The following is an 8,807-nucleotide window of genomic DNA, read 5'->3' as shown; positions in this document are numbered from 1 at the left end:
ATGAGAGTCCAAACAGCTGATAAAAACATCACAATAATCCACAAGTAATCCACACCACTCCAGTCCATCAGTTAACATATTGTGAAGTGAAAAGCTGCGTGTTTGTAACAAACATATCTATCATTAATGCATTTAAATAACAGTATATAATCCATAATAACACTTCCTGCAGTGAAAAAAGTCCATCCCCAGTTGTCCTCTCACATAAAAATAAACCCACATATTTGTTTAGAACTGTTTTTGACTGATTTTCTAATAAACAGTACTTAATCTGTGCATATTTCTCTCCTAATTCAGCAGAGACAACATTTTCACTAGCGAAAGCAATCGTATGAATATAGAATGAATTTTGGCCAGAAGCAACAGTTTAAAGTGTGATGAATGATGGATTTGTTTGTCACAAACACACAGCTTTTCACTTCACAAGACATTAACTGATGGGCTGGAGTGGTGTGGATTACTTGTGGATTATTGTGATGTTTTTATCAGCTGTTTGGACTGACGGCACCCATTCACTGCAGAGGATCCATTGCTGAGCAAGTGATGTAATGCTACATTTCTCCAAATCTGATGAAAAGATGAAAGAGATCCGCACTCGTCCAAATTCAGCTCAAAAGGCTTATTTCATTTATTGCTCAGAGGTCACAAAAATATGTGCAAAAAAGTTGTACCACTATCCTTGTATTTTTTTGTATCTACGCACATTGTTATTTGCCTACTGATTTTTTGGACGAGTGTTTGGTGCTACAACCTTTTTTTGTAGATTCTAAATCTGGTGAAGAAACAAACTCATCTCCATGTTTTTTTTGTTTTTTTTTTAAACTCTGAACTGAATCCATAAAGTCTGAACTTTTCTTAACAGGTGACGGCATGATTGAGTTGACCAGTGAAATTAGATCTCCTTGGTTTGGGGAAAAAAAGCACGCTAATATTGCTCGTTCTTAACGATAGGAATTGGAATGAAGAGAAAGTTTGTGTTCTACTATTCTTGTTAGCATCACCATCTCACAAAAAAAAAGGATAATACCATTTCTAATTTTCCCTAAGATAGACAACTGATGTACCTATATGCCTCCCTGATTCATAGTGCGTCAAGGGAGTTCAACAGCACAGAATGAGCAAATTAACTTAGGAAATTAGACTGTCTGGGGGGCAAATTTGGCAGATTGTTTTGTTATTCACCAGAGAGCATGAGCAGGAAAAAACTGGGCGGAAGATGATCTCACCGAGATCATACAGAAAAAAAAATCATTTTGTATCGTCCTACACGTCTAGAAGGAGAAAAGAGTCTCTGGAGTTTGTTCGTGGCAGCGGTGTTGCACGCTAAAAGATTAGCGCGATTGCATTGAGATAACAGCCCAGAGACATTCTGCACTCTCAGCTGCGTTCCTGATCTAAGACTCTGTTCGCTGCATCGTTTCCACTGTGTCAGCTCCTCCCTGAGAGTGACCAGAGAGCAGCGTTTTCCTTCAACCTTCAATTCAAACTTGGCTCATTACAGCCAGACTACAAAAGCACTTTCCTTGCACTCAGGGGCTCGCACCAGTGAGTGGGGGATATTTCCAATCACTCCTCTGTCAATCAGAGTGTCAGGTAAACACAGGCTGGCAGACAGAGCCTTTAGAAAGGCCCACATCTGTGGCTCTCGCTCTCCTAGCTTACCTTGCGCTGGCTTATCCACAATCTAACGCACAAAGACACCCACACTCAAATAGGAAGGCAAAACGCAGCTGTTGTACAATGGTGTGGGTATCTTATCTCATATCTTTAGATTGAAGTACTACACAATAAGTTAATTGCTTTGAGATTTCGTCTGATGTGCGAGAGGATGTGATTTCAGGCAAGTTGACAAATTGGCTTGCAAACCAGGAACACAGTCTTGATTGTCGAACAAGACGAGCTGGAGCACAGAACACAGAGTTATATCAGAGTTATTGATTGATTTGGTCCCAGACGGCACGGGAATGACAGGATCTGTGGGAGTTGGTTTAGTTTCACTTCATGGCAAATCAAGTGGTGACCAAACACTGTACTCAGTGTTGTCTTGACTCGTACTTTATTCGACCTTGCATACACTCTTATCACTCTTAATCATCTTTCTTTATTAGCATCTCTGGTTCCATTAAAGGAGACCTATTATGCCCCTTTTTACAAGATGTAATATAAGTCTCAGGTGTCCCCAGAATCTATCTTTGAAGTTTTAGCACAAAATACCCCACAGGTCATTTTGAAAATGCCTAATTTGAGTGGAAGCAGAAACACGCTTTTGTGCATGTATCTTTAAATGCAAATGAGTTGCTGCTCCCCGCCCCCTTTTCCAGAACAGGGCTGTGCTTGAAATCATGCTTTTTAAACCATATTAGTTAAAATTTCTGATATACTGTTTTCTGAGGGCACACATCCGAAGCATGTGCACAGAAAGCGGCTGTCACACGGCATGTGAGTACTAAACTAAGTTCTCTTTCATGTCTTATTGCGCTTAAACTGTCAAATACACACAAGTTTGTTAAAAACACACATGAGTTAACAGACAAAAACAGTTGGTTATGTCTGTGAAGGTAAACAGCTAGGAAATAAATCGCATGCTTATATTAGATCTGTGGCAGCAGCGTAATATACAGTAAATAAATCAATAAATCCACTGCTCTCTTGTCTCCTCTGAGGCTGGGACTCTAAACAGTGTGCTGTGCTCATCAGTGCAGCCAAAGACAGAACAGGTAGCATGCTTTGCTCAAACTTTCCCCATGGCATTAGAGCTGGTACACCACTCTCGCTTGCACCGTGGGTGGAAACGTGCAGTTCAAGGGTCGGCAATATTATAAGATCCCCTTTCTATGTCAAAGGGGGAGAGAAATCTGAGCGGCTCGTTTTTACACAAGCTTGCAGAAAAAGGCTTATTTCGATTATCTTCAAACTACATTCATGAAAATAAAGGTTCCAAAAAAAGTTCCAAATAGGAGAACCATTTTTGGTTCCCCAAAGAAACTTTCTTAAAAGAACGGTTCTTAAAAGCACAATTTATATACATTTTTAAAAGCTATAGAACTTTTTTCACTAAAGGTTTTTACAGTGATGCCATTGAAGAACCATTTTTAAGAACTTTAAAACTTAAAAGAACTGTTTTTTTCTTAGAGTAAATAACATTTTAAAAATCTAAAGAACCATTTTCGACTATAAAAAACCTTTTGTGCAATGGAAAGGTTCTATGGATTTTTTAAGGTTCTTCATGGAACCATCAATGCCAATAAAGAACTTTTATTTTTAAGAATGTATAACGTTCTTTGGGGAACCAGAAATGGTTCTTCTAAAGCATCGCTGCGAAAACCCCCTTTTTGGAAGTTTTATTTTTAAGAGTGTGGTTTAGTTCAGTTTTTGAGGATGAGGACATGTCAAGCAACACATCTGGCTAGCTTCTACCAAGTGACAGATGAAAATGCACCAAAATATGTTAACTTGTATGTTTCTGTTCTACATGCATTAATGCATTTCAAAACTTCAAAGCAGAGAACTATAAATCCTGTTATTTATGGCCTTTCAGAAATCTGCATGTTTAGTTCGGAGAGAAACAAAATCAGTCATTTTCCGGTGTTTTGTAAAGCGCAGAGGTGAGACATGTGCTTTGTCTACTGGGGTGAAAATAGCTGGGCCTGCCTACCGCGTGAATATGAGTTGTTTCTGAAAGCGTTGTATTAACATATTGGCGGAGCGGCTTGCTGGGGCCGATCTACAGTAGAAGGGACCGCGTGGAGAGAGTCCGCCCGGCTGGAGGCTCCCGGTGGCCTGGGTAAATGGAACCTCAATGGGGAAGCTTCAAAATGGCACCACAGGAAAGACTGCGGCCAGAATATCAAATGTGTCTCAATGACACATGAGAGAAGGGACCTCCATTCGGACACCACTGAGGTGGAGACAGAGGCTCAGGGGAGAGGGGTTTACTGCGCAAGCAGCTTAGGCTCATGTTTAAAGAAAAATGTGTCCATTAGGGGAAAATGTTGCTCTTTTCAAGTCTTTCCTCTAAACGTTTGGCCGTGCAGGAAAAAAGCTCCAGTAGATGTAGTTGTGTTGGAGGAGGAAGCATTATGTGAATTACCCTGCATTCATTATGCTCTAACTTCTGTACAATACATCAGTGAACTGAGCTGCTGGTTTCTTTTGGATAAAGTGAAGCATACATGCTGATTTGATTCATCATCATATAACTGATGAGTTGAATTTGGATATATGTAGGGTATGATGTAGAAATGTATACATTTGAAACGTGGTAAGTGAAAACTGCTTTTGCATGACTCAAGCGTGAAATTCACAGCCAAATTTATAACAGTAATATAATAATGTAGGGTGGTGGAATTTTGTCCTCTAAGATTTGGAATGTGGTCTCTCTATATGAGTCGACCTGGTTTGAATGGGAGGAGTTAAGGAATAAGATGGCTTTGGGAATTCATTCAGAAAAGTAAAGTGTTTTATTAATGCATGTGACTTGAAATCTAGGCCTAATATTTGGAGTAATTTGCACCAATGATAAGACTAGGAACATGTATAAAGAGGAACAATTTTGATTTCATATTGATTCAAAAAATGAACCAAAACAGTTAGGTTGAACACATGTTGGTGATATTTGTAATTACATCTAATGTTTACATAACTTTTCTCAAAATTCCATTCAGTATGTTCTGTTAAAAAATACTTTTGAATTATATAGTAACTATTTCACGACTACTAAAAAGCTATGTTCTATGTTATCATTGTCATGTGACTTAGCAGTGTCCGTTGCATCGCCTTACTGCCACTGCCACTCACACGGCTCCGGGGGGTGAATAAAGGCCTTCTGTAGTGAATCCATGCGTTTTTGTAAGAAAAACATCCATATTTCAAACGTAATAAACACTTTTATATCACTTCCGTTATCTATCATATGCGGATCCGTTCCAGCGGAAGGCGTATGACGTATACGCAAAAGGAAGCAAAGCTTCCTTACTTTAGCAAAGGAAAACCAGTCTCATCTTGGTTTATATCGAAATCCTCTGACATTCTTCTTTGCAAATCTTCGGTTTGTGCTTCTAATTCGTGACCGGCGTTTTGTTTTGTCCTCTCTCCGCATTCGTCACTAATCACGCAACGCCGACGTACTACGTCATCCGCCGGCACGGCTTCCGCGTATGACAGTTGGCGGAAGTGATATAAAAGTGTTTATTACGTTTGAAATATGGATATTTTTCTCACAAAAACACATGGATTCACTACAGAAGGCCTTTATTCAAACCCCGGAGCCGTGGGTAGCACTTTTTATTATGAATGCGTGAGCTTTATTTGACGACTTGTGGACTGTTCAACTGCAACACCCGCTGAGTGCCATTAAACAGCTTGAAAGATCAAAGATAATTTTTAATATAACTCCGACTGGATTCGTCTGAAAGAATAAAGTCATATACACCTAGGATGCCTCGAGGGTGAGTAAAACACAAGCTAATTTTCATTTTTGGGTGAACTAACCCTTTAAAGGAGAGTAAATGTGAACATCAGATGAACACTTCAGAATCTTGCCAGAAGTAGTTTCCAACAGCACTTTTTGCATGTCTCCTTTGTCTGGATGCAACCATTTCATTTCTTAGGGTCTCTACTTATAAGCTAACGAGTTGAATCAGGTGTGATTGTTTTAGGAGACATACAAAATGTGCAGTGTTGGAGTGGCAGCATGGTTAGGAACAACTGACCTATTACCAGTGAGATTCGGAAGTGTTTATCTGATGGAAAAGGGTTGCCAACAAGTGGCTAAATAGGACTACAGAGGTGGTCAGGGACACTAAAGGTCATCACACTGAACGGGTAAACTCATCTACCTACTAGTCCACTTTTACAACCTCATTGTGTTCATAATTGTGCTCTTCTATGTTCTATATTCTTGTTCTAACTCAGCCTTTCAGGGAAAATGCTTTTAAATCAAGGCTGAAAAGGCTGTCGGAAGCTTTATGGTGTTGACATTGATGTCATGTGTAGATCGTTTAAGGCCTACGTTTAGCTCTTTACTTCTGGTGATTGAATTTATTTAAAATTCTGGCTTCAAAAGATGATTATCATGATGAACAAAAACAGAATCATAAACTTTTCTTGGGCACAAAGCTTACTTCTGCAATAATTCAAAAGCAAATGGTAAAATCCTATTGGGTTTTGTGAAAGGAACAAGGCTGATGCTACCATCCGGGTTGGCCTACAAAAATGCTTCATCACTGTGCAGCGCTAAATGATAGAATAATTACTGGGCTAGTCATGTATTGGTCTGGTCATGTGATCTCAATATGTCAGCCCCCATGAGGCAACCCACTCCATATAAAACAAAACATGTTTTTTATTGCTACTGACAGGATTGGAGTGGTCATCTTACATGAGTGGACACCATCAAACATTTGTTTATTCATGAGTCAGAGCCAAAGCCTTGTATATACTGCACAACTGCAACCCGCCTTTGTTGCCGTTACTATTCCCCTCTCATACTATTCGGTCAAATGAAAGCAAAAATGCACCTTTAATGAAATGTCTTTTCCAGTTTGGCGTCATTCTTAGGTTTTGCATTTCAAATTGTATTGCATTGTTTTCACTTAGAATTGTCATGTTCATTTATGTGTTTATTTCTCTCCAACCCACAATATTTAAAGTTGGAGATTGTTTGTATTTTTTCTAAATGTTTTGGGGTTAGCGCTGCACTGGTATGATTTATGGCAGCAGAATTTGGCCTTTCGTGGGTGCAGTCCTTTATTCTGTCTGTCTTGCTTGGTGTGGTGCCATTGTGGTTTCTGCCTCCAGGCGGAGTGGCACCAGCTGATGGATGACTATGGCAACATTTGTAGCGCAGACACCAAAAAACCAGCCACTAATCGCTCTTTGATATCTTCTAATCCTTCCTCTTCATTTCACAAATCTCTTACAATTAAATCAAATGAAAGCAGCCCAGAGTGGAGAACACAACTGGAGTCTCCCTGATGTGTATTTTATCCACCAAAGGCAATTGAGTTCTGCTTGTTGCCCTTACATTCCAGACATCGTTGCGCAATGACGTGTTGACATGCGAGAGCAATTTATTATGTTCTGTCTTATGAACTACACATGCGCTGTTCTAAATAACTTTATTATTGTTCCACAAATGTTAGTGTCACTGTACGCAAAACAAAACATTGTAGCCAAGCCACAGAAAACAACTTGTCGTTCCTAGCTCATTTAGGTCTGACAAACAGGCCTCAATAATGGGTTTCAGCTTTGGCTAGCGCAAGCAGAACTCGGCCCTGGGAGTGAGAGAAGAAACCCAACATCTACTTATCTCCCTGTGAACGTCTTAATGGGAGAAACCTCAGTGGCCGCTGAAAAAATGCTGCAAAGAGACCGATCCAAAAGAAGGAAAATGTTCCTGCTCAGCTGACCCATTTTCTCAAGAGCTAACTCTAAAATGTGATGGCACAGAACTTTAGGCACTGCAGCGACAAGTCCTGAACAAAGATTAAAAAATAAAAAGCAGTCCGGACCCATCAATCATATACCTAAAATCCTCTTTCACTAAGAAAAGAAAATAGGGATTATACAATAAACTGCTGAAATCACAAAGGAATATGTGTGTTTGTTTTCACGGGATGAAAATCAGGCACAGAAATCAGTATGCATGGTTTCCCAGTGTACCTGTGGAGCGAGCTAAAATATCCCTCTCTATGACCTACAATCAAAACATGTAAAGTACTACAATTGAAAATATTCTGTCATCCCTCTCTCTTTTTTTTTTATCATACACATCTTCTATTCAATCTCACCCTGAAGTACAGACACAGTAATACAGAAACGGTTTTGTTTCCCCATATCTGAGAGTGCAATTTCAGCCAGGAATACTATACTACACTGAATCAGCAGCTCAGACTTTGTCTCGTAAATATGAGAAAAATGACAATTTATGCAGTCTCTCTGTAGAGTGTGTGTGGAAGAGAGTGCTCTGAGCTCAGGGCCGATTGTGTGGGGGTTATTTTTCCAGGTTCCTGCAGAGAATGTGATCACACCGTCGAGTCATTACCATTCCATTACACACACGTACTGTAGGGGAGAGTGCATGGGGCAGGATGTGCCGGCGTATGCTTACGTTTTCTCTGGGTAATTCAAAATTATACAGAGGTACATCTATATTTCGTGATAAGTTTTATCAGTTGAAATTATAAGACAGTATCTATAACACATGTTATTTAAACTATACCTTATAAAAAAAGAAATGTGGTCAAGTGGCTCAACTTCCTGCGCCACGCAGGGTAAATTAAACAAATGACTTTTTAACAGTAAACATATATGTTATTACAGTTAAATGCTAAAACATAATTTAATAATATATTGTTCTATTCCAAAGTATTTACTTTGGGTTAGTAGTTTGAACTTCTACTTGTTTGTTACAGACATGAATGATGAAACCTCACATCCTGTGGCTTGTTCAGATGCGCTTTTACTCACTGAACATATGATCTTATATAAAAAGGTGAAGAAATTCATGGATAAAAATTAGTGCTGTCAAACGATTAATCGCATCCAAAATAAAAGTTTTTGTTTACATAACATATATGAGTGTACTGTTTATATTTATTATGTATATATAAATTCACACACATGCATGTATATATTTAAGGAAAGTGTTATGTTTATATATTAAATATATTTATATATAATATAAATTATATGAATATAAATATATACATGTAAATACTTTCAAAATATATACTGCATGTGTGTGTATTTATATATACAGTACATAATAAATATACACAGTACACTCATATATTATGTGAACAAAA

This window comes from Sinocyclocheilus anshuiensis, unplaced genomic scaffold (genome assembly GCF_001515605.1).
Source record: "Sinocyclocheilus anshuiensis isolate Anshui unplaced genomic scaffold, SAMN03320099.WGS_v1.1 scaffold355, whole genome shotgun sequence".
NCBI lineage: Eukaryota > Metazoa > Chordata > Actinopteri > Cypriniformes > Cyprinidae > Sinocyclocheilus > Sinocyclocheilus anshuiensis.
The sequence above is the reverse complement of the archived record's forward strand: the minus strand, read 5'-3'. Positions refer to the sequence as shown.